Consider the following 14,786-nt stretch of genomic DNA (forward strand, 5'->3'; position numbering starts at 1 on the left):
TTGGAGAATGGCATTAATTGGCATGCCACAAGTGTCCATGTATGGTGGATGCAGATCAAAATAATATATTATTTATCACCAGCCAGTGTCTGGTGGGTGCAGACCACAATACTGATAAGTTAGTTATGGCCAGCCAGTGTATGGTAAATGAATATCAAGATGATAAATTAATTATCGCCAGACAGTTTTTGGTCAGTGCCGATTACAATACAAACGAGTTATTTATTCTCATCCAGTATCTGATGGATTCAAATCACAATATGAAAAAGTTAGTTATTGCCAGCCAGTGTTTGGTCTGTGCAGATTACAATATTAATAAGTTACTTATCCCCAGCCAATTCGATTTTATTCGATTTCAAAAAGAGATGCAATTGATATCAGAGATATCAAGACCTGAAGATCCAGAGCTTTGTGATTTAGTTAAGGTTTTAATGGTACATGGCCCAACCTCATTGTAATTGTTTGATTATGTGATAAGTTTCTTACTGATGTGTGTTTTTAAGATTTTCAACTACCCTGGAATTTCCACGTGTTCTGCTACGAAATCTGCATTAATCAAAATATCATATTTAAGTGTGTTTTATGAACGGGCAATGCCGGAAGGCCTGCTAGTACGTATACAAAACTGTAAAAAATAACCTATTTAACCTACAACTTCTAATTAGCGCATACGCAGAAAAAAAGATATAGTCGACATACGCCAAACCAAGAATTTGGGGGTTTTTTTTTCAATTTTGACCCCTTTGCTACTATTTTACCGACTAAATACCAAATCAAAAGTGTGAAACAAAAGTCCAAATACTCAATCCAATTCAACTCTGTAGACTAAATATTTAGAGAGAATATTTGTAGATAATTTTTGCATACACACCGATAAGGTCACTTATATGCATGTATATAGAGGGAGAGAGAAAACTAAATATTTCCGTGTGCTTGAACGCTTTCTTCTTAAATTCTACGCAATTATGCACGATGTAGAAACTATACATAAAAAGAATTCAGTGTGATAGTAAAATGAAACCAATCATCTAATAAGAAAACATGAAAACTGCATAATCAATTAATGCTCGATTTTCACAGGAATATACTAATGTAGTTGACCGCATATTCATGACTGAGTATACAAAGTGAAACGATAAAGTTGTATCTCTAAAGAAACAACACTGTAGATTTATTTTTAAACTTTTATTGAAAAAAGTCGATTATGTAATATAGCTGATATCTATTCAATGTAGCTACGTTCAGCCGCAATCACTGCCTCGATACAGGTTCGGAACTACGAACATGCCTTTTCCACAAACGCTGGCGGGAGCTTGGTGAATACTCGGCGGATGGCGGCGATCAAGCTGGCTTTGGTGTTGTAGGAGCTCATGTTGATGATGTTTTCGACATATGACCTAACGAAGTAGTTCAGCGGGTTCAGCTCGGTTGAAAAGAGGGGGGATGAGAGAAGGGTACAAAATCGTAGTACTCTTTCTGAAGCCTGGGTCTCTTTGGACTTGTGACCCAGCGCCGAGTCTTGCTGCCACACTCAGGGTCTGCCAGCAGCCATTTGATTGCACTTGGGGATCATCAGCACATCCAGGTACACTTTAGTATTGACTTTCTAAGCCGACTTCGAAAATGTGAGGTGGCATGATGTGACCCTCACTTGAAACCACACCTAAGACCATAACCGTGACTGTAAACTTTGTTTTCATCAACCTGTGCATGTTCCTGTTGTTCCTGGCAATCCAGTGTTTTATTTATTTTAAGAGTGCTGGCAATAATCCTGATGTCATAACTAAGATCGGTAGGCAGCATAAGTTTTACGGTGGTGCCTCTCCGATCTCGCACGTTGAAGATTGTATCACTTTCAGACATGATAGAAAGATCTTATCGCTTTTGAGATTTCTACACAACTGGCCAACTAGTAGATGGATGCAACACAGAAAGAAAACTGGCTTTCATCAAATGGAAATGGAATCATGCCGTCTTTTCTTGGACGATAGTTTTATCGTTTCACTTTGTATTAAAATGTACGTTTTAATAATTTTTAAATAGAAAAAGTACACCTGACCTTTATAACCTGGATAGTTTGGCAGAAACTGTCATTTCGATGGCCTTTTTGCAAAATGTTCTGTGTATACCTAGGAGATCAACTTTCGCGGGCCTTGCTTCCCGGCTTTCGAGAGGAACTTGTTGTCTGAGGCGCCCTTATCGTGGAATGCCGACGGGGTTGCTCAGACTTATTTTTGCAGGGCTAGAGTGCCTATCCTCTTGTGACTCTGGCTCATTTTTACAAAAAAGGGGGATGTCATGAGGTAAAGCAGCAAGGGTTGATGTAGATATAATACTTCTGAATTTTCTATTGTTTTTCTTTTCCTTATCCTTTCACACTTTAAATTTTATAGCATATGAATTTTCACAGATTTTCTTGTCCTTATTTTCGATTACTATGTATCTTCCACTGACCGCTCATTACTTTTTTTTCTTTTTCACGGTGAGTCTATTACGTGAGGTCAATTATTAAAGGTACAACTTTTTCGTTTGCTGCAAACTATTACTCTCTTATATTCTTGCCCCATCGCATGTATATTACTCTTGTCTTCCCTGTAGAATTTTTCTTTGGTATAAAATTATCAGAAACATAATTTCTGTTTACATTGACGAAGTTTCTGTTATTAATAGAAACAAAATATAAGTTCGTGGATATTATATGATGTGATGAATATGAGTACATCCGGGTTCCTTCTCACACAAATATGATTGGCTGGTCCAGCCATAAATATCGACTGGTAGCGCAGTTTAGGGGAGACGTTGAAAAGTACGCCAAAAATCTCACACTTAAGCATATTACCAGCTTCGACCAAAACCACTCGTTCATTAAAATGACTTATTAGATTTTTATTCGAATACATAGCAAAGACCACTCAGCTACTTCAAACGAATATATCCATTTTGCGGGCATACTATTATGTTTCAGAATTTTATCTTTAGTATTTGTAATATTCGAACTACTATTCTCATCTTGCTTGTTATTTTCGTAACGTTTCGATCGATTTTTCAGATGCATCTTTATGATCTTGAAAATTTATGTTAAACTAGATCCTATAAAAAATTTCGAACTGCATCCTTTATTTAATTGATGGGAATAGATTGTTCTTGTTCTATCAACCATGATCGGGTAAATATTTTTTTAAATCAACCGAACATTGCCTAGGCAAGTTCTTGATTCAAAAACAGAGATGTAAATGAAATAGAACATTCAGAAAAGTTTATAAGGAATAAAGGTTACAAGAGATGGAATTATTCTTTAAAATATAAATTAATCGTTTAATGGTTTTTATTTTTATTTTCACAGTTTATTCTGGAAAAGTTGCGTATTGATCAAGTAGATCTGCTAGCACATAATTCACTTGGTTGACAATAACAGAAAATAGGTTCAGTCGAGGTCAACTTAGTATATTAAAAGGTTAGCTCGACCTAACGTGGAAATTGATAGAAACAAGTATGACATCATATGACCCAAAGACAGAGTGAGTTAGAGAAGTTAAGGTCACTTGAATTTTTTGTGGTTTTAAAAAATAAAATATGATTAAGCAGTAATTACCTCTCTTCGTCTCTCTCGCCTCATTGGTTAATGATTTTGAACAAGATAAATAAACCTTTTGTTGTCTTCAATCGTTTTAGTTCAACTTCGTCCTTTTTGGTAATAACGAACGTATTGGAAGTTTACAATGGGTAAATGACGGTTTGGATGTGTCATCCAGTTGGTTTCATAGCACCATTTTTAATCTGGGATGTTGGCATCCTTCACGTGTTCATTTCTGCAACAATGCCAACAACAAAGTCAAAGAGATGGCGGTGGCTAACTGACAATCTTAGTGCACTAAGTGTAAATCCAGTTCTTTCCAAATAAACACTTTCACTTAGGATGTTATCAGTCTCACATGGTTTCTTCCATAAGTACCTGATGTCTACCTAGCAAGAATTCCAACTGGAAAGATATCTGGGAAATGAATGCCAGCAATAATCATGATAAAAATTATGCTGAACAACAACAGAATGGAGTTGGTCAACGAAATTTCACCATACTCAATGTACTGTAGCTATAAACTACAAGGCTGGACACACGAAAAAGAAATAACAAAATTATTTTGGTTCACCGAACTGTTAAATAGTGAATGATAGATCGGAGTAAATACATGTAGAAAACTTGATTGGATATTTCTAAATTACTTTTTGTTCGAAACAAGAAACAATATGAACTCGGAATATTTTATGCAGCTGTTCTTTATGAAGCTATATCGTACACTCAAATAAGAGAAACTTTACCTTACTTCATATTTCATATCCTGAATTAAATCCTAGACACACAAAAGTTTCAATTTCTTTAGACGCTCGCAGAGGGTTGAGTGAAAAATAATACGATAAGCCAGTACATGTAGAAATTTAGACGACTCGTGTAAACTACGTCTGAATGAGAAATTAGCTATCCTCAATTTCAAAGAACCCCCAAATTTATTCAGTTGCAGAAGTGAAACCGAAAATGTAGGCATAGACAAAATAAATTTTACTTTAGTATAACAATAAATAAATAAATGATTATAATAACAACATCAATAATAGTGAAAACAATAAATATAATAAGAATAATAATTAATAATTAAATAAACTAGTATAAAAACAAATATAGACAGACGTAAAACTAGGTCACACAGAAAAATGGTAAAACTAGGTCACCTTCTAACACACAAAGAAAAGTGGTAAAATTATGTCACCTTCTAACACACAAAGAAAAATGAACAATGAAAGAAGTGAATTACAGGTCAAGTGAACCTCTGTCTGATAAGCATTTGACAATCGGCTGCTATAAATATGTTCGAGTAACAAAATTCCGATTAGCAAACTCAACATCACATGAATAAAAATATATAAAAAGATGCCGTAAAATTAGTTTTATGCAATAACCTGACGAATCACCACGAGGATGAAACGTGGAAGATTCTATGTAGCTTAATTGCCATATATATTTTCAAAACTTACTACTTAGCTCTATTCATGTATTGAGAACTGTTGAAGTAAATACTTAAAATAGACGCATAAAATGTTATTTAGACATATAAAATAATATATATATGTATATATATAATTTTATATATATATATATATATATATACTTATCGAGCGGTGGCGAGTTCGATCCTTATCAAGTTTAGCCATACTGAGGACAAGTGATACTTAGAAACATGCATACCTATGGATAACTTACTTTTATGCACGTAAAAATATTTAGAATATTCAAATATTTAAAATAATATATTAATAATTACAAATAATACATCACAAATGAGGCGACTAAACTGTAAACAAAGGGCAGATAACCTCTCTCTTAAAAATCGCTCTGGGGCGAAAAGAAAAAACACTGCAGAATCGCTAATAAAAAATAAATAAATAAACAATATGAATAACGATAAAAAATCGTGCCTGAAAATTGATAAGGTCCCGTGGTCTGGTGGTAAAGCACCAGGCTACCTATAGAGCGATACAAGTTTGAACCTTATCAACTGATGACAAGTAATACTTAAAGCATGTTTATGGATAACTTTTATGCATGTAAAATATGTAAATATTTAAAATAATATATATATATGTGCATATATATATATATGCATATATATATATATAAATATATATATATATTTTAAGGACATTGAATTAAAGATAACTAAAGATAAAAATCATAAAGTAGTTAATTTCCTAGATGTCACCCTGAATCTAATTAACAATACGTATGAACCTTATCATAAACCTGAAAACTGAAACTAACATTACTAAATTGGAAATTGACATAGTGAAATAAGCCAGAAAAACTTTAATTAAATATAATAATAAATATTGGACTAGGAAAAATAGAGAATCTTACTTTGATGTTACGATGGGATCTCCAGAGTCTGCATGGGTAACTGATCTGGTTGGCCTCTATATTCTGAAAGAATTGGGGGAAAAGGAACCAAATATAAAAGGAGGTTTGTATAGAGAGGATGCACTATTTTTCATTAACTCTGGAAGACGAAATTTAAACAGGATTAGTCAAAGGATATATAATTTCTTTAAATATATTGACTTAACGATAACTATAGATAAAAATCATAAAGTAGTTAATTTCCTAGATGTCACCTGAATCTAATTAACAACACATGAACCTTATCATAAACCTAATCAAACTTCATACTATATTGATTATAAAATATATTATATTATATTGATTATAAATTATATTATATTATATTGATTATAAATCAAATCACCCAATATCAATGAAAAAAGCAATTATACCTAGTATATCAAAAAGAATTTCCAAATTACCCCAAAATGAAGATATTTTAATAACAAGAAAGAATATTATAAGGGAGCACTTGCGAGAACTGAGTACAAAGATGAAAATGAATATATTAACAATGTAAATAAAGCATCTGAGATTGGGAAAATATCAAAACGTAAACCGTACCATGTCATTTCATACAATATGGCTATGGGCAAATCCAATTATAAAAATAATAAGTACATTTATGATAATAAAAATAAGGTGATGGATAATATTAGTAAGTCCCAAATTAGCAACAATAATAACATGAAAAAGAAAAATAGACGGAGAAATTGTGTTTGGTTCAATCCTCCTTACAGTGCACATATAAAAAATATCTTACCAAAAGAATTTTTTCAAATTATTGATAAAAAATTTCCCTACTGGAAATAATCTAAGTAAAATTATTAACCGGAATAACGTTAAATTATCTTTTTCGACGTCGACTAACCTAGTTAAAACTATTATAAGTTCTAACAATGCAAAAATAAACAAAGTGACAAATGGAGGATTGTTAAATAATCAGAATATTGTAGAAAATTCACTTTGAAATTGTAGGAACTCTGAAGAATGTCCATTAGAAGGTAAATGTCTCATTTCTAATGTAGTATATAAATGTGAGGTAAAAGATAATAACAGAATTAGAACATACATTGGAGCCACATATTGTAGCTTTAAAGAAAGATTTAACAATCATATAGCGTCCTTCAAAATACTACAAGTCAACAACAAAAAGAAAACATCATTAGCAAATTGGATTAGGGAATTAAGGAAAAACAAAATGGAAATGGGCGATATTGGATAGTGCCAGCAAATACTCACCTAATAAGTCGGGCCGTTGTAAACTTTGCGATCTCGAATCATATCATATAATAATATCAAAAGAAAACCTCCTTAACAAACGTCAAGAAGTGATTCAAAATTGTTTGCATAAATCAAAATATGTATTATCGCGATTAAAACCAGATTAGTAAAATTGATAAATTGAAAGGATATTAACATACTTAGCTGGTAAAGTTAATTTTGATTTGTAGTGACTATAAGGCTAAATAAATAATGTGGAGAAATATAAATGAAATTAATAAATTTAAAGTCAGTAGAAAGGTTAGGTTAACAATTAAATCTAAATTAAATATAACAATTGATTTTAAAGATAATATAAACTGTAAATAAAAAGCAAAGGATTTGAAACGTTTAGTTTGTACTATTCAATATGACTTCAAAGTATCATATTAGGATATAATATTAGTAGCATTTAATTCTATGATAATAAATTATAAGTAGCTGAACGTGATGTAAAAAGTAACTAACTGGCTTAAAACCAGATTTGAAAAATAAAAGAAAATAAATTGAAACTAATAAATAAATAAACAAATAGAAAAATTTAAATATATATATGTGGGGGGGTGTATGTATGTGTGCATGCGGGAATGTGTGTGTGTGTGTGTGTGTATGTATGTATAGGCGCATGTAGAGGGAGATGTATATGTGTATATATAGGTATGCGGGGTGTTTATATATGTAACTGTATGCATATGATTGTGTATATTTATATGTATGTGTACGTGTATGTTAGTGTATACATATATACATATATATATATATGTATGTAATCATCTTAATAGCATAATTTTCAAGTATTTTCCATATTAAGATAAATATTTTATATAAATATAATAAGCTAATGAAAATTAATAAAATAAGTAGTTTTTATAAACTTGTTATATAGGCCTAATGAATTCGGATAATGTTAGCATATGGAATGACAATATATAGGAAAAAAGGAAGGCAAGTATGTTAATATATTACACATGATATACTATTTTAATGTGGAGTGATAGGTAAAAAATGAATTTAAAAAATGAAACATAATAACATAAATAATTAAATAAAAGGAATAGATAGCAAATAAATAAAACAAAATAAAATGAATAATTAAATATACGAATTAAAAAAACATAAAAATTGAGCAAATCAACATTATTCAATTAGAAGTGGAGGAAGAACCAAATATGAAATTAGTACTGGGGATTGAAATAGATCATGATATTATTACTTAGATGAATTGTAATGTTTAATGATGGTAAAGTTAAGTTTGTTAAGTAAAGTAATCTATGGATTAGTAGAAAATAAATAAATAAATAAACAATTTAATAAGAATATAACAAATAATATATAATAGAATAATCAAATATTAATGGTAATAATCATAATATTAAAATATTATTTATCAGCCAGGTGTCATATATCGATCTAAAAATGTATTTGATGCAACAAGTGATAAATATTGATGGATAAGTGGTTCTAAATGCTTAATTGTTAGAATGTTAATTAAAAACATTATAGTTAAAATAACTTAGATTTATGTTAAATCGACTATGACAAATTATATATTCTTTAATATATATACTCATTAAATTAACGTTTATAACTTAATTTCGGAAATATTAATTTAATTTTAATTAAAATATTAAATAAATAAATAAAAAATAATAAATATGATGTAATTAAAGTTCATTGGAGAGAGAATTTAAGAATAAGGATAACCAGGGTTGGATATAGTCTATGATTATTAAGTCTAAATGTAGTTCACAGTAGAGGGGGTTTAAGAATAAGGAAAACTAAGGTTGGATATAGTCTATAATTATTAGGTCTAAACAATATTTATAAATCTTATTAACTTGAATTAAAATAAATACTAGTTTTAATTTGGATATACATTTATTTGATTATAATCATAACAACATGTCATCAGATGTAGAAACTCTGAATCATAATTATTAGTGTAGTAGAAGACATACAATGATAAAAAAAATCATACTTAAATTAGGAATTAGTTTCGCAAAACGTTTATTAAAAATAGAGGTTCGTATGTAATATAGAGTTAAATTTTGAAATGTAAAAATAAAAACACTACTTTATATATAAATAATTGATGGTGCGGATATAGATATTAGTATGTTATTCAAATAAATAAATAACAAATTAGAGTAAATGGAAATAACTAATTAATTTACAATCCAACATGGATATAATGTTAGAACTCATGATTATCGATTGTAATAATCCATAATACTAACATTTTGTATCGGAAAAACCAGTAAATTAATTTAAAATAAAGTCGATTTAATTTCTAATAAATAATATTGAATAAAAGACATTATAACTATAGTAAAATGATAAATTAATTATTAGCTGATATGTATGTCTAGACGTTGGAGAAAAATAGATAAAGATGAATAAATATAATCTCAGAATGCCTTGATCTAAGGGAAGTAAATCGGTCTGCTTTTTATCAAATTAATTGAAAGGTGAAAATGTTACGATTTAAAAGAATTTTCAAATTATTCTAAACTTAACATAACGTAAGGATGATTTTTGAAATGTATGATAGTAAAGATTTATTAGTATATGTATTGACGTGTATGATTGAAATAGGCTTGCATTATGTTTAGTTTTCATTTCGGATGGATTGTTTTGGTAACGTAATTTGGCTATTATAAAATATCAGTCTTTTCGCAGATTAAATTATGATTCGTATATATAAATAGCTAGGATAGTTTATAATATGGTTGACATTATTTTCAAAATATGTATACATGATTAGAATTATGGAATTTACTAATTATTAAATAGAATATTTTGTTATGAAGATACCATAAATTAATTTGATAGTACGAAAAGTTGGCTTTTCCTTTTGTTTTGTAGCTAAGTTTAGGTTTCGTACATAATATATACATATAGGGTGGTTTATAATTTTGTCGATATATATATTCGTTGATATTATTACCATAAGTATGTATTCTTAACTTAGTAATAATAAATGTAATAATTATTAAATAGAAAAATTAGGTAGTAGATTCAAAGGTTGAGATTATTAGTAAATATAGTGTGTTTTCCTTTCTTTTTTTATTTTGTAAATTAGGTTTAGTTTCGTATATAAGGGCATGTATACTGATTTGTAGTTTATAAGGAATATTTTGGTAATATCATTCTCGTAAGTTAGGTATACATAACTGAGAATTAATAAATTTAGTAATTATTAAATAGAATGATATGTCAGAAGAGTCATAATTTAATTAAATGGTTAGTACGAAGAGTGGGATTCAATGACTTTGTTTGATTAAAATCCAAGATGGCGTAATAGTAAAATATAAAGGTAACTGCAGCTTCTCTTCCAAATTTTCGGATTCTCACCATGTTGTATCACATTTTAATTCCTTTTGACAGATTGATTGTTGATATTTCTTCTGATGTGTTAAGGGCATAATAGATTCACTGATTGATATAATAATTAGTGATTCGTTTTGCGCTACGAAACAGACACTGTCAAGAACTGTAAGAATCAATTGATATAAATGAATAAAATATAAAAATTGTCAACATCATGTATTTTGGAATATAAATTTTTGTTATTTATTCTATATATATATGTGTGTGTGTGTGTGTGTGTGTGTGTGTGTGTGTGTGTGTGTGTGTGTGTGTGTGTGTGTGTGTGTGTGCGCGCGTGCGTGTGTGTATGCGTGTGCATATATAACAACACTCATTATCCCCTCCAAAATAGTCCTCATACAGACATTGTCCCACCATTTGTTGAACACTATGAACAAAATTCAAACTATTTAACTAATACAAATCAGCAAATTAATATTAATACCAGACCTCGAGCTTTTAATAAAGTACATACATATATCGGCGCTACTTCAACATTAATTAAGAAAAGAATATCAAACCACATTTCTTCTTTTAACAACCATAATTCTAATAATAACCAAGGAACTTCTCTAACCACTTTAATTAAAAAACTTAACTCTAACAATACCCCCTTCTCAATCAAATGGACTATCATAAAAAAAGTTAAGTCTTATACTCCAGACTCTAGGTCATGTCATCTCTGCACAACTGAAGCTATAACTATAATCACTTCCCCTCAAAGTAACAATATAATAAATTCTAAAAATGAACTGATCTCTTTCTGTAAACATAAGTCCAAATTTAATTATGGCAATTTTGAAATTACATAGTTATTACTTTTACCCTTTATATAGATATAAAAAATAATTCTCTAACTTTATCGTTTTTCTACATACTTCTTAATACTTTATAATTTAATAAACCTTTATTTTAATTTTTTATCTCATCTTTGCATGGCCGGTTATTTATCTGCATTTTCTGCTTTATTCTTTAAACTTTCCTATTTATCAAATATATCAATCTACCCACACTTTCATATCTTGTATGTATATTTACTTATATTTTACTATATGCATTTACTTACTTTTTTTCTTGCTATTTCTTAAATTTTCAGATACCGGCCATCCTTTTCCCTTAAATAATTGTTATTTAGTTTTTTATTTTTATTTTTATTTTTATTTCATTTTATATTTTATTTTTTATTTTTTATCATTTTTTTATTATTTAGTTATTTTTTATTTTTTATTTATTTTCTATTAATTTATTAATTTATTCATTTTCCATTTAGTGTCGTCTAACAACTTTTGCTGACATTTTTTAAGTGATGACCTGTACATTTCAGTTGACCTATATTATTTTGCCCTATATATTTTTTTCGCGCCTTTAACATTTCCTATCTGGGTCATTTTGACTTTTGTTTCCCTTTATTTTATATTTTATATTTTATATTTAATTTTATCATCATTTTTCCTCTTTCTCTTCCCTGATCTTTCTTTTTTGATATTTATGTCTCGGAAGTAGAGTGAAAAGCTTATTTTATTTTTCTTTTATTAATATTATTGGAATCTTTTCTTTTTTCCTTGTATACATTTTTGTGAATTATTCCATGGATTTCTACCTTTGGATTATTATGGACCATCTTCTTCCAATTACGGGATTTCCTTGGATTTTACTTGTACAAATGGAAATTCTTTTAACTTTCTTGAAGTTTTACATTTGGATTTTACCGTCACTGAATTTTTTATTTTCCACCAGACTATCCATTCATGTGTAATCACCTTTTTCTTCTCTATATTTCCTCTGCTTCACTTTTTTTGTTTTTAAGTAAGATCTTTGACTTACTTGTTGTTTCATCAAATACTTCTGCATGCAAAATCCGATCCCGCATTTTGCTAATTCCTACCCTCTGATGAGAAGGAGAGTTTTCTTCGAAACTCCGCGGATTAAGGACTATCCATTTGTTTCCTTTTCCGATTAAATATGTTTTTAACTCATTTCAAAGTGTTTCTTAACATATTTCATTAACTGTTTGCTCATATATATGTGTGTGTGTGTGTGTGTGTGTGTGTGTGTGTGTGTGTGTGTGTGTGTGTGTGTGTGTGTGTGTGTGTGTGTGTGTGTGGGTGGGTGGGTGTGGGTGTGTGAAAACAGAAACAAGGAAAGCCGAAAATAGTTTATATGTTCGCTGACGTTTCGTATTTAGTCTTCTCAAACGGACTGTATCTCACATCTTGAGAAAGCCTTTAAACAATAAAGATGAAACGTTGGTGATCATATAAACAACTTTTAGTTTTTGATTTACATCGGATTATTATCATGTATCATTATATGTATGTATACATTTATTTGATATCATATATCATTATATATGTGTATTCATTTATTTGATATAATGTATCATTATATATGTGTATACATTTATTTGATATCATGTTTCATTATATATGTGTATACATTTATTTGATATCATGTATCATTATATATGTGTATTCATTTATTTGATATCATGTATCATTATATATGTGTATTCATTTATTTTATATCATGTATCATTATATATGTGTATTCATTTATTTGATATCATGTATCATTATATATGTGTATACATTTATTTGATATCATGTATCATTATATATGTGTATTCATTTATTTGATATCATGTATCATTATATATGTGTATTCATTTATTTGATATCATGTATCATTATATATGTGTATACATTTATTTGATATCATGTATCATTATATATGTGTATTCATTTATTTGATATCATGCATCATTATATATGTGTATTCATTTATTGGATATCATGTATCATTATATATGTGTATACATTTATTTGATATCATGTATCATTATATATGTGTATTCATTTATTTGATATCATGTATCATTATATGTATATATACATTTATTTGATATAATGTATCATTATATATGTGTATTCATTTATTTGATATAATGTATCATTATATATGTGTATACATTTATTTGATATCATGTATCATTATATATGTGTATTCATTTATTTGATATCATGTATCATTATATATGTGTATACATTTATTTGATATCATGTATCATTATATATGTGTATTCATTTATTTGATATCATGTATCATTATATATGTGTATTCATTTATTTTATATCATGTATCATTATATATGTGTATACATTTATTTGATATCATGTATCATTATATATGTGTATACATTTATTTGATATCATGTATCATTATATATGTCTATTCATTTATTTGATATCAGATATCATTATATATGTGTATTCATTTATTTGATATCATGTATCATTATATATGTGTATACATTTATTTGATATCATGTATCATTATATATGTGTATTCATTTATTTTATATCATGTATAATTATATGTATATATACATTTATTTGATATCATGTATCATTATATATGTGTATACATTTATTTGATATCATGTATCATTATATATGTGCATACATTTATTTGATATCATGTATCATTATATATGTGTATTCATTTATTTGATATCATGTATCATTATATATGTGTATTCATTTATTTGATATCATGTATCATTATATATGTGTATTCATTTATTTGATATCATGTATCATTATATGTATATATACATTTATTTGATATCATGTATCATTATATATGTGCATACATTTATTTGATATCATGTATCATTATATATCTGTATTCATTTATTTGATATCATGTATCATTATATATGTGTAGTCATTTATTTGATATCATGTATCATTATATATATGTATACATTTATTTGATATCATGTATCATTATATATGTGTATTCATTTATTTGATATCATGTATCATTATATATGTGTATACATTTATTTGATATCATGTATCATTATATATGTGTATTCATTTATTTGATATCATGTATCATTATATATGTGTATTCATTTATTTGATATCATGTATCATTATATATGTGCATTCATTTATTTGATATCATGTATCATTATATGTATGTATTCATTTATTTGATATCATGTATCATTATATATGGGTATACATTTATTTGATATCATGTATCATTATATATGTGTATTCATTTATTTGATATCATGTATCATTATATATATGTATTCATTTATTTGATATCATGTATCATTATATATGTGTATTCATTTATTTGATATCATGTATCATTATATATATATATACACTTATTTGATATCATGTATCATTATATGTATATATACATT

This window comes from Euprymna scolopes, chromosome 42 (genome assembly GCF_053919585.1).
Source record: "Euprymna scolopes isolate OS-2025 chromosome 42, ASM5391958v1, whole genome shotgun sequence".
Lineage (NCBI taxonomy): Eukaryota > Metazoa > Mollusca > Cephalopoda > Sepiida > Sepiolidae > Euprymna > Euprymna scolopes.